At 39.4% G+C, this 16,584-nt stretch overlaps 1 long non-coding RNA gene across 1 annotated transcript; it reads right to left on the bottom strand.

Annotated features, from left to right (window-relative positions):
- Nucleotides 1-12,964: 12,964 nt before the first annotated feature.
- Nucleotides 12,965-13,832, bottom strand: LOC141686866 (uncharacterized). The gene is made up of 2 exons (XR_012560831.1): nucleotides 13,448-13,832; nucleotides 12,965-13,256 (listed from the first exon to the last, which is right to left on the bottom strand). It is a non-coding gene; the product is annotated as an uncharacterized LOC141686866 (long non-coding RNA).
- Nucleotides 13,833-16,584: the final 2,752 nt, after the last annotated feature.

Raw genomic sequence — 16,584 nt, 5'->3', positions numbered from 1 at the left:
AGTTTGGATCATCGGATATCTACCCGGTTATCATGAATGAGAATGAGGTTTCAATATATTTTTTGTATTAAAACCTTATTCTATTAGATATTCCATGATCCACACATCACCTAGAGTTTAACTTTAACTATGTTTTTCAGCCCCTCAACTCTATGATGAATTCTTTTGCAATAATCTTAAGAGTTATTTGCAAAATACATTTTTATGGTTTGCCCAAAATATATTTTTTATATATATTTTATTTAACTGTATTTTGCATTCTCTTATTATTTTCGACGCGATAAGTTACACCTTTTTCGTTAAATTTGTTAAAATTCTCAAGAGTATTTTTGGAAATTAAAATATTTAATTATAATTAGATTATTATTTAAGTTTTTTGATCCTCCCAATAATACTTTTCGAAAAAAATTAAAGAACGAAAGTTGTAGAGAACGAAAAAATCTTTTCTAAATAATAACATTAAAAAATTATCAAAAAATTTATGAAACCAAAATTAAATAAAATATATACTTAATAAGTTTATTAAAAAGAACTATAAAAAAATATTTCAATTTTAAACCTTTTTATTTCGAGAAAATCTTTTTATTCCTTATAACTTTCGTTCTTTAAATTTTTACGGAATGTATCATTTAGAGGGGCAAAAACCTTAAATAAACATCTAAAAATAATTTAATATTTTAATTTCGTAAAATGCCCCTGAAAAGTTTAACAAAATTAACGAAAATGATGCAATTTATGGCGTTGAAAATAGTAAGGGATCCAAAGTAAAATATAGGAAAAAAATACTGTTATGGATTAAAAACTAATATATATAATTGCTGTATTTAATACTAAGGAACGTGAGTTTCGAGGCTCGATTTGACTGCTCTTGTGTTTCGTGACTCAATCTGCCTTAACAAGATGCCTACGTACCTTGCTGATTGCCAAGGATCAAGTCAAAAAACGTAGTATTGATTTGTGGGGTGAGGCCCCTTATATAGATGTAGGAGTCCTTGAATTGGACTTGGTATAGGAGACTTGGTGGACAAGCCTCTGAATTAGGATAGACTTAGGAGTCCTAGGAAGTAGGAAGCTGATTCCTTATCCTTTTAGGCCCCCTTGAGGCTAATCTATAAGGATTTATATCCTTATCGAGACTCTTCTCAATAGCTGATTTTTTCCTTATTAATTAATTACGAAATTAATTAATAATCAGGGCTTTTGGGCCTTTTTTATTCCACCAGGCCTGATCTGGTCCATCAGGCTTAACCTTTCTGGTCTGAATATCATACATTTTCTTATTGGGCCTAGCAGTCCATTAATTATAAAATCAGGACTTATTTATCCCTATCATTTGCCCCCCAACTTTTGGGAAACATTGATCAGGTTTCGCAGAAGTTAAATCTATTCGTTCCCTTTCAGGGTTTCGTTTTTGCGTAAAGTGTGGAGCGACCTACACATTTACAATGAATCTTCCTTTTATTCAGAAATTATCTTAATTTCCAGGAATTTTTCCCTAATTTTTCGGGATTTTCCCTAATTTTCTGGATTTTTCCCTTAATTTCTGGGATTTATCCTAATTTTCTGGATTTTATCCTTAATTTTCTTAATTTCTGGATTTTTCCCTAATTTTCTGGGATTTATCCTTAATTTCTGGATTTTTCCCTAATTTTCTGGGATTTATCCTTAATTTCTGGATTTTTTTTCCTAATTTTCTGGATTTTTCCCTTAATTTCTGGGATTTATCCTAACTTTCTGGATTTTATCCTTAATTTTCTTAATTTCTGGATTTTTCCCTAATTTTCTGGGATTTATCCTTAATTTCTGGATTTTTCCCTAATTTTCTGGGATTTATCCTTAATTTCTGGATTTTTTTTCCTAATTTTCTGGATTTTCCCTTAATTTCTGGGATTTATCCTAACTTTCTGGATTTTATCCTTAATTTTCTGGGATTTATCCTTAATTTCTGGATTTTTCCCTAATTTTCTGGGATTTATCCTTAATTTCTGGATTTTTCCCTAATTTTCTGGGATTTATCCTTAATTTCTGGATTTTTCCCTAATTTTCTGGGATTTATCCTTAATTTCTGGATTTTTCCCTAATTTTCTGGAATTATTTTAAGGAATTTCCTGATTTTTTTGTAATTTTCCAGGATTTTTTCTTCCTTTTTTCTTCCTTTTTTTTTTATACAATTTTCGACCAGGAATCCATTCGACCAGGATCCTGGTCGAATTAGCCCCTACTGTGCCTTGGTCGAAGGATTTTCGAGGAGGATGCTTTCGGTCAGGAGTCCTGGTCGAATTTCGGCCAGGATTTTTCCTTCTTTCCTTTTTTTTTCGACTAGGATTTTCGTCCCTTTCGGTCAGGATTCTTGCTTTTTGACCGAATTAAGCTTCTCTTACTGCCCAGGTCGACAGCTTTTCGAGCAGGAGTGTTTCGAGCAGAAGTCCTGGTCGAATTTCGGCCAGGATTTTTCCTACCCCCTTGTTCTTTTTTGAGCAGGAAACTTTCGATCAGGATGTTGGGTCAGAATTCTTTGTTTTGACCGAATTAGCCACCTTTCTTGCCTTGGTCGAAGCAATTTCGAGCAGGATTGTTTCGACCAGGGTTTTCATTTGATTTCTAGTCGAATGAGTTTAAATTCTGGTCGATTTATGCTTAATTTTTAGCCTTAATCGACAGAACTTTGATCTCAGGTTATTCGAGCAAGATTTCCTCACTTTTTCTGGTCGAATGAGTCAGGAATGATTATTTTCATATCCTTTTACCTTGAAGTTGGGCCATATGTTTGGGCTGGACTTTTTTGGGTCCTTGATTTGGGCCTGGGTTTCTTGGGCCACCCTCTTAATGGGTCTTCATCCAGGGCCCATTTCTTAAATCTGGGCCTTATTTGTCAACTAATTGGGCCCTCTTTCTGGGCTTTCTTGGACTGGGCCTTTATCATGCTTTAATATCCAAAGCCCATTCAAACTTGGGTTGGGCTTGAACTCTTAAGCCTGACTTCCAGAACATTCTGGAATTTTCCATATCATTACAGATTTTTCCATACTTTTCTAAGACTTTTCTAAAATATTCTGGAACATTCCAGATCCTTCCATTTTTGGGCCCATATGGGCTTTTTTGAGGCCCAAATCCCCTTTTTCTTGGCTATAAAGAGGTGGGATGAGAGTGTGATTCCTCACACCTCTCATTTCATTTCTTCAGTCATCCTACAAATTTCTCCCTCTTTCAACTTTCCTCCCTTAGCTCCCAGCCTTCTTTTCCAGTCTTTACTAAATGGCTGACAAGAGTTCCGAGAGAGCGGCCAAGATAGCCTCGGCTTCAAAACGAGGTAAGGATATCGAGATCCGCTCTTCATATATGTCTTTAATTGATATGATTAACACTAGGGGGGATGAATATCCCTCCACTGCACATCTCGACTCTTTTAATCATTGTAATACTTGGCACAACATAGATTTCAATAAACTAAATGCTCGTTATAACGTCCTTCCTCCTTTTAGATTAGTTCCAGTCTCTGGTGGTGACCGTACTTGCCACTGGAGACCCGACACTCTGTTCATTTACACAGATGCCCTTAATGCTGGGCTTAGGTTTCCTTTCCATCCTTTTATTCCTCATCTTTTGGCTGATCTACAAATTAATCCGTGTCAGCTTCCTCCAAACGCCTGGAGGAATATTCTATGTTTTATGGTTTGTTATCTTAAGGAGGGCTTTCCTCTTTCTGTAGCTGTTTTTAGGAAAGTCTTTCAGTGTTACAATAGTTCTTCCAGTATCTGCGGCTGGGTCTATGTCAAGCAAAGGCCCAAAAGCAAACATATCTTTAACAGCGCCTCTATTCCTGATAATAATCAAAATTGGAGGAATAGTTTCGTCGGGTTACGTTGGGAGAATGATGACTGGGGCACACTTTTTCGATCTTCCTTTGGGAAGGTTAGTGATGGTAGCCTCAAATCCATTCACTTAACTCCCGAAGAAACTATTATTTATAATGGGCTTACTCAGGATGATGGCACGACCACCAGCTGGACTCTCTTAGAGGAGTTTTCCCTGATTCATGTGGGACTATCCTCTGTTTCTCAACAGGGTATTTTTCTTCCCTTCTCAATTTTACTTCATTTCATGCATTATTAACATCACTTATTTTGTCCTTTGCTTTGTTTCAGCTGCTAAGGAGATTAACGAGGACAATGTTCCTTTGGTTGAGGAGACAGCTAGGATGAAGAAAGCTCGGCTCGCAGGCCTAGACACCCGGGGAAAGGCGACAGAGCCTATCTTCTTGAGAAAGCAGAAAGAGCCTATGGGGGAGGCTTCAACCGAAGGAGTTGGGGGCCATAGTGCTCCTATCACTGCTGCTGCCCCTACTGCTACTGCCACAGGCGCCTTCCAGCCTCTTTGGGGATTCCGCCGAGGGGACACCGTGGTTGGTTCCACGAAACATGCTTGGGATTGGTCCTACCATAGCGTGACTCCCAAGGACTTAACTGATGTGGTGGCCACCCCCGATCTTGAGAGGATTAAACTCATGGGAGCTCAGTCTCTGGCTTCGGTATGCCTTCTCTTTTTTGAACTTATTTTTCGTTCTTGTAGCATTTTCTTGCCTTATACTTTGTTAATTGCTTTGTTTCAGTCTAACGCCTACTTTCAAGGCGCTGTGAGGCAAGCCGAATCATGGAAGCGGGCTTCTGATAAGGCCGATAATGCCCTCAGGAGGCAACAGAAGAAGTACGCTACCCTGGAGAAGAAGCTCAAGCGCAAGGAGGAAGAACTCGGAGAGTCTAACGCCGAGCTGGTGGTACTTCGGGCGGAGAAGGATAAAGCTATAGACAACTATCTGGACTCGGAGGAGTTTGCCCAATCCATGAGGATTAGGGATGATTCAGTCTTTCCCGGGTTTTTTAGGACTGGTTGGGACACGGCCCTTGGGACCGTGAACGAGGCTTGTCCTGATATTAACCCGGCGGACTATATCTGCCCTGATGACGAGGCTTTACTACAGAGGTTTCGTACCCGAGTAGTTGTCTCGGACCATGTTCCTCAGGATCCACTCCTTCCTCCTCCCGAGTCTTCTTCCAGACCTGCTGATGATGACAGCTCTTCCTCCTCCTCCGAGACGACAGAGACATCCAGCGAGAGTGGAGAGGACGATGATATGGATGCCGAGGGTACTTCAGCTCCTTAGAGTTTTTTCAGCCCTGCGTGGCTTGTTTTTTTTATTTTCGAGACTTTATTTATCGAACTTTTGTAACATCTATCAGATCTATTTCATTTATCACCTTCTATGCTTGCATCCATGCATTTGATTTTTATTTGTTAGGGCACAAACATACTTTGAAGAACTCATGAATTTCATAAAATTGTCTGGGATTCGTCCCTTACACAAGTCTTAATAAACTTCGTAATAAAACTAAAATATATAAATCCTAAGCAAGCAAAGCTTCAAGGTGCTTTTCAACCTACTCGCCATCCTGACGAGTGAGAATTGTATCCGGCTGCCCTACACATAGTAAACCTTCAGGTTTTGTGCATGCCAAGTTCTCGGGACTTCAAAACCATCCATAGTCTCTAGCTTATAGGTTCCTCTACCTTGAACACTCTTGACTCTGTACGGCCCTTCCCAATTCGGGGCAAGCTTCCCTTTTTGTCCTACACCAGATGCTTCTATTTTCCTCAAGACTAGATCGCCTTGTTTAAAATACCTTTCTTTAACCCTTAGGTTATAGTAGAATGAAGCCTTTTTCTGATATTCTACTATCTTTGCATGTGCCCTATCTCGCACTTCATCGATCAGATCCAGGGCTAACCTTTGCCCTTCCTCATTTTCTTCTGTATTGAAAGCCTGAATCCTTGGAGAGGAATGTGATATCTCTACTGGAACTACTGCTTCTGCCCCATATGCCAACATGAAGGGAGTTGCTCCTGTCGTGACTCTACAGGTAGTCCTGTAGGCCCATAATATTGGAAGTATCTCATCTACCCAGTTATTTTTTGACTTCTCAATCCTCTTCTTTAGTCCATCCAGGATTATCCGATTTGCTACCTCTGCTTGGCCATTGGCTTGCGGGTGAGCCACAGAGGTGAATCGTAACTCAATTTCATTTTCTTTACAATACTTCTTGAATTCCTCATTGTTGAATTGTGTTCCATTGTCAGTGACGAGGATACGGGGAATTCCATATCGGCACATAATGTTTTCCCACAAGAATTGTGCAACCTGCTTAGTAGTGATTTTGGCCAAGGGTTTGGCTTCGATCCACTTGGTGAAATAATCAATGGCTACAATCAGAAATTTCCTTTGTGCCATGGCCATAGGAAAAGGCCCTAGAATATCCATCCCCCACATGGCAAAGGGAATAGGCGAGTTGATAGAGGTCAGCATCTCGGGGGGTTGTCTAACAACTGGTGCATGCTTTTGACAGCGATCACACTTCTTTACATATTCTTTGGCATCAGCCATCATTTCTGGCCAATAGAAGCCTAAACGGGTTATCTTATGAGCCAAGGCCCTGCCCCCCAAGTGTTGCCCACAAATACCTCCATGCACTTCCTCAAGAGCTAAGCGTGCCTCATCGGGCCTGAGACACCTCAAGTAAGGAACCACGAAAGATCTTTTATATAGAATCCCATCTATCAAAGAGTACCTTAGTGCTCGAACAGTTAACTTCCGTGCCTCAATTGCATCGCTTGGCAACCAACCGGTCTGAATGTGAGCCTTGATGGGATCAATCCATGACGTCCCCAAACCTATGGGAGCCACAAGCTTAACATCTATGCTTCGTGTCTTCAAAACACGGAAGTACACACTTCCTGAACTTTCTTCAATCTCAGATGAAGCAAACTTTGATAGCGCATCTGCTTTAGCATTTTCTTCCCTTGGAATGTGTTCAACATGGCATTCATTAAATTGGGTCATCACAGCCCTTACTAGGCGAACATACTTAGCCATCGTATCATCCCTTGCCTCAAATTCTCCCTTTACCTGGGATATGATCAGCTTCGAGTCTCCACGGACCTTTAAGTTTTTGACTCTAAGTGTCCCAGCTAGACCAAGACCAGCAATCAGGGCTTCATACTCTGCCTCATTGTTTGTGGTTGGGAAGTCTAGCTTCATGGCATACTCAATTAAGAATCCATCAGGGCTTTGCAAAACCAACCCTGCTCCACTGGAATTTGTTTTTGATGCTCCATCAAAATAGAGAACCCAATATTCTTTCTCCTTGTCCCCATTGTCGACTCCCTTGTCTTGAGGTATGGTATCTTCCTGCCCCCCGACTTCTTGGTTGGGTATGGTACATTCCACCACAAAGTCAGCTAGTGTCTGAGCTTTTATGGCCGTACGTGGCTTATACTTGAGATCGAACTCTCCCAACTCTATTGCCCACTTAATCAGTCTCCCACTTGCCTTGGGACTGTGAATGATATTTCTCAGTGGCTGATTTATTAGCACTTCAATTTGGTGAGCTTGAAAATAAGGACGCAGCTTTCTTGAAGCCATTACCAAGGCTAAAGCGAATTTCTCAATGGCTGAATAATTCAACTCAGCACCATGCAAAATTTTGCTGACATAGTATACGGGTTTCTGGACTTTCAGTTCCTCCTTAACCAACACGGCGCTCAAGGCGCTCTCTGAAACAGCCAAGTACAAGAATAAAACTTCATTCAGAACTGGCTTGGCCAACAACGGGGCCTGGCCCATATACTTCTTTAACTCTTCAAATGCCTTCTGATTTTCCTCACTCCATACAAAGTCTTTGATGTTCTTTAGTGACTTGAAAAATGACAAGCACTTGTCTCCTGACTTGGAGATGAATCGTCCTAACGCAGCAACCCTTCCTGTGAGCTTCTGAACATCCTTGACAGTTTTGGGGGGTTCCATGTCCAGGATTGCCTTTATTTTATCAGGGTTTGCCTCAATTCCCCTCTTCGAGACCATCAATCCCAAGAATTTTCCAGATCCTACTCCGAAAGCACACTTCGTCGGAGTCAACATCATCTTGTGGTACCTCAGGACCTCAAAAGCTTCCCTTAAATGGGCTATATGATCAGTCTTTACCAGACTCTTGACTAACATGTCATCAACATAGACTTTCATAGTCTTACCAATAAGATCCTTAAAAATTCTATTCACCAACCTTTGGTAGGTGGCTCCTGCATTCTTGAGACCAAACGCCATAACAAGATAACAATAAACACCAAAGTCAGTGATAAATGATACATTTGGAATGTCATCCTTATGCATTTTGATCTGGTTGTATCCGCTAAACCCATCCATGAAACTCAGCATCTCATGTCCGGCGGTGGCATCAATCAAAGTATCAATTCTAGGCAGCGGAAAACAGTCTTTGGGGCATGCATCATTCAGATCGGTGAAGTCTATACACATCCTCCACTTTCCATTAGCCTTCTTCACCATTACAGGGTTTGCTAACCACTCCGGAAATTGAATCTCCTCAATGAAACCAGCCTCTAAGAGCTTTTCCACTTCCTGCTTTATAACCTCTTGTCTTTCCGGGGCAAAATTTCTTTTCTTTTGTTTCACTGTCTTCCGGCTTGGATCTACGTTTAGCTTGTGAGTAATTAACTCCGGTTCTATGCCTGGCATATCAGCCGCTGACCATGCAAACACATCACTATTTTCTTGCAAAAATTTCACTAACTTCCCTCTAAGGGGCTCCTCTAATGTGGCTCCAATGAAAGTCGTCCTCTCAGGATTCTCGGGGTCTAAAGGAACCGAAACCAATTCTTCTGCTGGCCTTCCTCTATTCTCATCATTTTCTCGAACATCCATATCTTCAATAGGAAGAACCTGCCCCCCGACTCCATCTGCCCTCAAAGAGGCCACATAACAGCTTCTAGCCATTTTTAGATCTCCTCTCTCTTCTCCAATCCTGTTTCGGGTGGGAAACTTCATGACTGAATGGTAGGAAGAGGGGACTGCCTTGAAGGCATGTATCCCTGTTCTCCCCATGATAGCATTATAAGTTGAACTAGCCTTTACCACCACGAAATCCAGCATCTGCGTTGCTTGCCTTGGCTCCGTACCTATGGTGGTTGGCAATTTGATTATCCCTTCCACAGGACATTCTACTCCAGCAAATCCATATATCGGCATGTCGGTTGGTGTTAACTGGGAGTCGTTATACCCCATCCTTAGAAAGGTGTCGTGGAGCAAGATATCCACAGAAGCACCATTATCCACAAGGACCCTCTTAACCGGGCTATTTCCTATTATTGGTGTTATGACCAGCGGGTCGTCATGGGGAAACTTCACACCCTCTAGGTCGGAATCATCAAAAGCCAATGTTACTTCTGTCCTGGCCCTCTTCGGGGCTTCTCCAACAATATGCATAACCTCTCTAGTATATGCCTTTCTGGAATTTTTGGACAATCCAGCAGCAGTTGGACCTCCAAAGATCGTGTTTATCACAGGCCCTCGAGGTCTCGGCCCTCCATAAATGGTGTTTATAACTGGTCCTCTAGGCTGGGGGTTTCGCCCCTGATCGTCTTGGTCCCTCCTACGATCTTCAAAGTTCTTCCTTCCATTATTATTTCTGTCCCCTCCATCTCCAGTATACTTGTTCAATCTTCCTTTTCGAATCAAAAACTCAATTTCATCTTTCAATTGCCTACACTCATCGGTGTCATGGCCAACATCTTTGTGAAACCTGCAATACTTGCCCTTATCTAGCTTGGCGGGATCAGCCTTCAAGGGCTTAGGCCAGCGAATATCTCTGTCTTTCTCAATCTCCATCAAAATCTGACTTCTGGGAGCATTCAGCTTAGCGTATTCAGTGAACTTTTGCCCAGGTCCTCCCTTCTTGGGGGTTGAATCAGGATTTTGTTCGGTTCTATGATATTTGTCCTTAGCGATATACTCCAAATCAGTTTTTCGTTTCTTGCCTCCAGTGGGCTCATTACTTACTACGGTCTTCCTCATACTTTCTTCAACCTTGATATACTTCCCTGCCCTCTCTTGGAGCTGCAACATGCTCTCAGGGGGTCGTTTGGCCAAAGACATCTTGAAAAACTCATCCCTAGTTCCTTGTTGCAGTGCTATCATGGCTACCTTATCATCAAGGTCTGGGACTTTTAAAGTTTCCTTTGTAAAACGATTCAGGTAATCTCTTAAGGATTCCTTAGCTCCCTGCACAAGACTCATAAGAGATGCTGAACTTTTCTCATGGACTCTTCCACTGATGAATTGCTTAATAAAAGCCTGACTTAATTCTCTGAATGATCCAATAGAATTTGGGGGTAGGCGACTGTACCATCTTTGAGCCATACCTGACAGGGTTTGAGGGAAGGCCCGATATTTTATAGCATCATTCACGGGTTGCAGCAGCAGTGCATTAGAGAATGTCCTAACATGATTAGCGGGGTCTCCCGTGCCATCATAGGCTTTGATAGTGGACATCTTGAATTTCCTTGAGATATGGGCATTCATTATCTCTTCTGTGAAGGGTGGAGTTGGATCATCAGGATCTCCAAGGGGAAGGAGATTGCTTGGATCAGTTCTTGGGACAACAGCCCTTCTTCTTACCGGACCATCCAGGTCTATGATAGGAGGATGATTTCTCCCCCTAGGAGGTATGTGGGGTCTGGTGGCTTGGTGAGCCTCCAAATCACGCCTCAGCCTTTGGATTTCAGCCTCATGAGCCCTGATCTTTTCCTGCACTTCTTGGGGATTCGCCCCTGGGGTGCTTTGGGGGCGTTGCCTTCCATCGGCCATTGGCTCTTTTCCAGGACGCCTCCTTCTCGGGGCCACTTCATCATCCGAAGATTCAGAGTCTCTCTCAGTGTATGGACCAGAAAATTCCCGATCCTCAGGGATAGGATCCAAACCTCGTATATAGGGGGGCGACCGCCCTCGTGCTTCGCTTCGCCCAGCATATCCGCTTCCTCCAACCTCAGGGTGAAGGGGCATCCCACAAGGGGGGTTAGTAGTAACAATAGTTGAATATTCATACCCGACGGGTCGAGAATTCACAGGTATATGTATTTGTTGAACTTGAGGATTCGTACCTTGAACCGGGGGAGTTGTCCCTTGTAGCTGGGGTTGAGTTGCCCCTGTCTGGGCTTCCTCCTGAGTAGATGCATAAGTTGAATGGGGAGGAACCTCCACGGTTGATGAAATCACCTGGGTTGTCTCTAATGGTGTTCCTTCCTCTAGAGCTCTAATTGTTCTCCGTGTTCTCGCCATGGTTGTTGTTGTTATTCCCACAGACGACGCCAAATGTTATGGATTAAAAACTAATATATATAATTGTTGTATTTAATACTAAGGAACGTGAGCTTCGAGGCTCGATTTGACTGCTCTTGTGTTTCGTGACTCAATCTGTCTTAACAAGATGCCTACGTACCTTGCTGATTGTCAAGGATCAAGTCAAAAAACGTAGTTCTGATTTGTGGGGTGATGCCCCTTATATAGATGTAGGAGTCCTTGAATTGGACTTGGTATAGGAGACTTGGTGGACAAGCCTCTGAATTAGGATAGACTTAGGAGTCCTAGGAAGTAGGAAGCTGATTCCTTATCCTTTTAGGTCCCCTTGAGGCTAATCTATAAGGATTTATATCCTTATCGGGACTCTTCTCAATAGCTGATTTTTCCCTTATTAATTAATTACGAAATTAATTAATAATCAGGGCTTTTGGGCCTTTTTTATTCCACCAGGCCTGATCTGGTCCATCAGGCTTAACCTTTCTGGTCTGAATATCATACATTTTTTTATTGGGCCTAGCAGTCCATTAATTATAAAATCAGGACTTATTTATCCCTATCAAATACATTTTGGCCAAATCAGGTAAATGCATTAAATGACTCGAATCTTAATTAACATAAATAACTAAGATTAAAGTTGCTGAAACATTCGGATGCGCTGGTTCATACAAACGTAACAAGCACTTACTTGACCGTTCAATAAGATGTACCGTACAATATAATCTTATAACAATGAAATATACAGAGCAACTTCTGACTCGTTTTCACAGACACCTGCTCAGCAGACAGCAGGTTTGATCACAAAATTTCTAAACGCTTCAATGATATCTCTGACAACTTAAACATATTAATTAAAAAGGTTCTTGTATATTGAAGATAAACCATTGACAAGAGAAATTTATTATTTCCTCTGCAACATTGCTGGTATCCTGTTTCTTAGCAGTGACACATTAGCTAATCGTGATCAGTTGATGATCTCCTTTGGTGAAGATCAGGTCTTAAAATGCCTAATAACACCTAATATGAATGTAGCTTATCCAATGGCCAATAATGCCTAGTATGAATGCAGCTTATTCAATGGGGCAATAGTCGTGGTACCAACATGATTTTGGTAGAAATGAACATCAGTTTTATCATGTTGACATTTTTAATGTGATTATCAATGTTCAGGTGATGGAGCTAAATGACAGGTTCATAGAGCAAAGCATAGAACTACTTGTTTTGAGTTCTGCATTGGATCCTAAAAACCAGTTTAAGAAGTTTGACAGAGATAAGATTTGCAAACTTGCAGAGAAGTTTTATCCCAGAGATGATACACTAGAGGCAAAAACATTATAGTTGAAATTAGAGCAATGTCGGTGTCAACTTTATTTTGTTTCACACACGGTCATAGGTCTATGTAACAACCTAAGCTACTACTAGCATACACTGAACAGCTGTAATTTTTGCCAGCATTTGATTATCTTATTAAACCTTTTATCCTCTATGGAAAAGAAAAAATAGGTTGAACTTGTTGGGTTAGTTGAAAGGAACTTACCTGTTCAACACCTAAAAAACATTTGATACAAAACAATTACATGCCCACACAATACACCATATTTCATTCTAAAACTTTTCATCAAATTGAATATTTTTGTCATTTAAAATATAATCCCTTCGACATGAATATTTAAACTTTCAGCTACAAATATCTAATGTGGTTGTTACAGATACCTAATGTGGTCGTGCTCTGATCAAGTTAATTGGACAATCCATAGTTGATATGACTAAACTATAATTATATACTTAAATTTGTTAAATAAACTAAGATTTAGAATTCAATTACATACAAATTCCCACAAGCAAGGGTCATAATGAATTTAAGGCTTAATATAAAGGGAATTTCCTATTTACCTATGAGGATCTCTACAGAAGGAGAATTACTAAGCAAGTAGTGAATGACATGATCTGTAGACTTGACTGGCTTCTCCTCTGGCCCTTGGCCTCGTAGGTAAAGGAAGTTCAAGTTACCCAATGGAGAAGGCGGACATCTTGAAAGATCTGGAATCCTTTGAAGGACCTAGAAAGGCAAAACAAACATTTGACTGATATGATACTGTACTACAAATTTTATCAAACACCCTTTCAAATACTACACTTGACGTAAAAATGCCATTGGAAATTCTAGTGAAACTAAACTAAAAAAAGTCCTTCCTTCATTCAACTGAATATACATTTTTGAGTAAGATAAAGTGAATAAGATTTAGATACCTGAATAGTTTTGCTTGATAGTTTCAGAACTGGAGTTCCCTTGACTGCGTACAACATAGTAATAGTATTCTGTATCAAACCTTCTTATGCGTCCTCATCATAAAAAGGACACTCGTTATTCATACCTACGATATCAATATCGCCCTCTTTTATACAAGAGAATATACTCCCAGCGCAAAAAGGCTGGGATGCTACTACAATGAAATTTGAAGCAGGACAGATTCGGTGCAAAAACAACTAATGTTGTAGGTGGAAAATGTAGGCTCAAAGGTGAAATTTTGGAGATTTGGACAAGATACGGTGTTCAACTCAAATCCGACGAATCCAGATATGGTTAATTCCCTATCTTAAATATATAATTCTACTGGAACCTTCCTCTAATACTTTAAAACTTTAGATGAGCCGATTACTTAACATGGTACCCGTGACATGTTTTATAGAACAACATGCACAACTTACAAAGATTACACTATAATGGACTAACACATATTTTAAGTCTATTTATCTGTTTCCATTTTGAGTGCACCATTCTACATTTAATCTTCCATGCCTGTGACCCTCCTTTGTCCAATTCATCTTGGCCCTTGATCTTGCACTCTTCAAGTTGCAATTTTTAGACTTTCCAATTCAATGATAGAATGGTTTGTTGACTGATAATCTTGGATCTTCAAGTTGTCTGTATTCTGAATTTTGAAGCTGTTGTCGATATCTATTTTACTGTATAGAGAAGTCACATATCGATATGTAGAATGATTTATCGTTATCTCTACTTCTCTATAAGTATTATGACATGTCGAGATCTATAGTTCTCTACAAGTAGATTGACTAGTCTATATCTCTAGTTCTCTATACACAGTTTACCTTGTCGATATCTCCAGTTCTCTATATAGACTTTTGACTTGTCGATATCTCCACTTCTCTATATACAAACTTGACTTTTGATATCTTCAATTCTCTACAAGCAGATTGACTTGTCGATATCTCTTTGGACTTCTCTACAAGTCATTTTTGACTTATCGACAGACATCTCTGTACATCTTGATCTATGACTTGCGATATGTGACTTAGAACATTTTTCCAGAAATAACATTATTCAATTCCAAATTTCTACACTTCTCTCCGAGGCATGATCATGATTATCTTCTTCCAGAGTTTATTCCTTAGCTTGATGGTTGTTTATAGAAAAATTCTCCAGTTTAATCTCCTTTACATTTTTACAGACTAAAGAGGTACAATTACAAAGTACAAAAGATTATCATACAACTAAATCTTAGAGTTGTCATAGTGACTTATTCTTGTTTTGTACAGACATTTCTTGCACAACACACTCCCCCAATTTATGAGAAGACTACTTGTCACAAATTCATGCTTGATAACAAGACTACCCCAATCTAAAATTTAAAAAGAAAACTAACAGATTGACAAAATACAGATTTTATACATGATAGTCATCTTGCAGTTACATTGTGAATTGAATCTACAGAATTAGCTGAACTTTACAATCATGGTTGCTTTTTAATCAAATCCATGAGTTTGACAAAATACTCAAGTTCTTCAATTATCTCAATTCCCCTCAGAGCTTCCACCAGTTTCATCCATTCATTTACTAAGTAATTGTCAAGATATTTTATCCTGTACCTTGAGAATCTATGAGTTTTGATATTCAGAAACACACCATCAGGAGAAACTCTACTCAATCCTTTTAATTTAAGCTCATTTGACCTTTTCTCAAACATCTAAATTTCCTTAGCCTTCTTTATTTCATTTGCTTCCTTCTCAGTCTTCTCCCTTGTATGCCTTTCATCTCTTTCTTTTCGTCATCTTGGTAAATGCATCTTTTCCAGTCATCAAACTAATTACTCTTTCAAGCTCTACAGTTGTGTAATTTTTAATTTTTTCTATGTTGATCAAGTTGAATGTGACATATTTTAAAATATATCTTCTTTTCTCCCCGAGTTTCTACACAAACTATGACTATTTTTTCAGCTAATTGATTGTTGTAGTCATTATCTGATATTTCTTCTGAAACTGGTCATCTTGATTGAAGTACTTCCAAATAGAACCCATGTCAACTTCTATTTTTTTTTATTTTCTTCCAGTAGACTTGAAATGAGTCTTGATTAATGGTATGAATTATTGGGGTTTGATCAGTGTCTTCAATGAGGTTTGGTTGGCTAGGATATGTATTTTAAGTAGAGAGTAGGTTGTAGGTTTGTAAAGATATTTAGGCTTGGAGTTTTGGATGTTATGAGTTTGTGTTTGTCCAAGGATTTGGGTTGAGGTTTGTAGAGTTTTGGATACTTGGCTTATATGTATTTTTTTGGTATCTTTACCATCTTCTCCACTCTTCCTCTTCTTCTTGCCTTCATCCTTTCCTTTATTGTCATCTCTTTTTTTAGAAGCATCTTTCGGACTGCCACTACATTTGCTAGATTGACTACCATTTGATCCAAAAGATTTAGGTTCACTTGTTAGATGTATTTGTGATGTCATGTCTAATAATGATTTGTTTTTAGTTTTTCAGATCTTGACTAACAGGACAAATCAGGACTTAACTGGAAATCAGGACTTATACTGAAGTCAGAACTTAAGATATCAGAACTTAAGTTATTAGAACTTAAGATATCAGAAGATATTTATCAGGACTTAAGAAGACTTTCAGATAAGGAAGGCGGCTGATTGAAAGGAAAGAAGATCAAGACTAAAACAAGAAGAGATATGCATGGAGAAGAATTCTATGAAGAATAGAAGATTTGGAGGAAAAGATAACTAGTTAATATATTTTAGGACACAATATCATATTCGATATCAATTAGAAGATTATCTTGTAACCGTGTGTCTATATAAACACAGCATAGGGTTTACACAAGATGTGTTATCTTAATCGAGAATATTATTCATTGTAACCCTAGCAGCTCTCATGATATTTGTTCATCACTGAGAGAGAACGGTTTCATTGTAATACTGTTTAATTAATAAGATTATTCTATGTTTCATACTTGTGTTCTTAATTCGATTTGATTGTACTATACACTGTATTCAACCTCCTTCTATAGTGTGTGTGACCTAACAAGTGATATCAGAGCCTTCTGTTAACACATATACAGTAAAGATCCAAAACAATCATGTCTGAAGAA

The sequence above is a fragment of the Apium graveolens genome, chromosome 9, assembly GCF_009905375.1.
Source record: "Apium graveolens cultivar Ventura chromosome 9, ASM990537v1, whole genome shotgun sequence".
Classification (NCBI taxonomy): domain Eukaryota; kingdom Viridiplantae; phylum Streptophyta; class Magnoliopsida; order Apiales; family Apiaceae; genus Apium; species Apium graveolens.
Note: the sequence above shows the minus strand (reverse complement) of the source record. Positions and strands in the feature narration are given on the sequence as shown.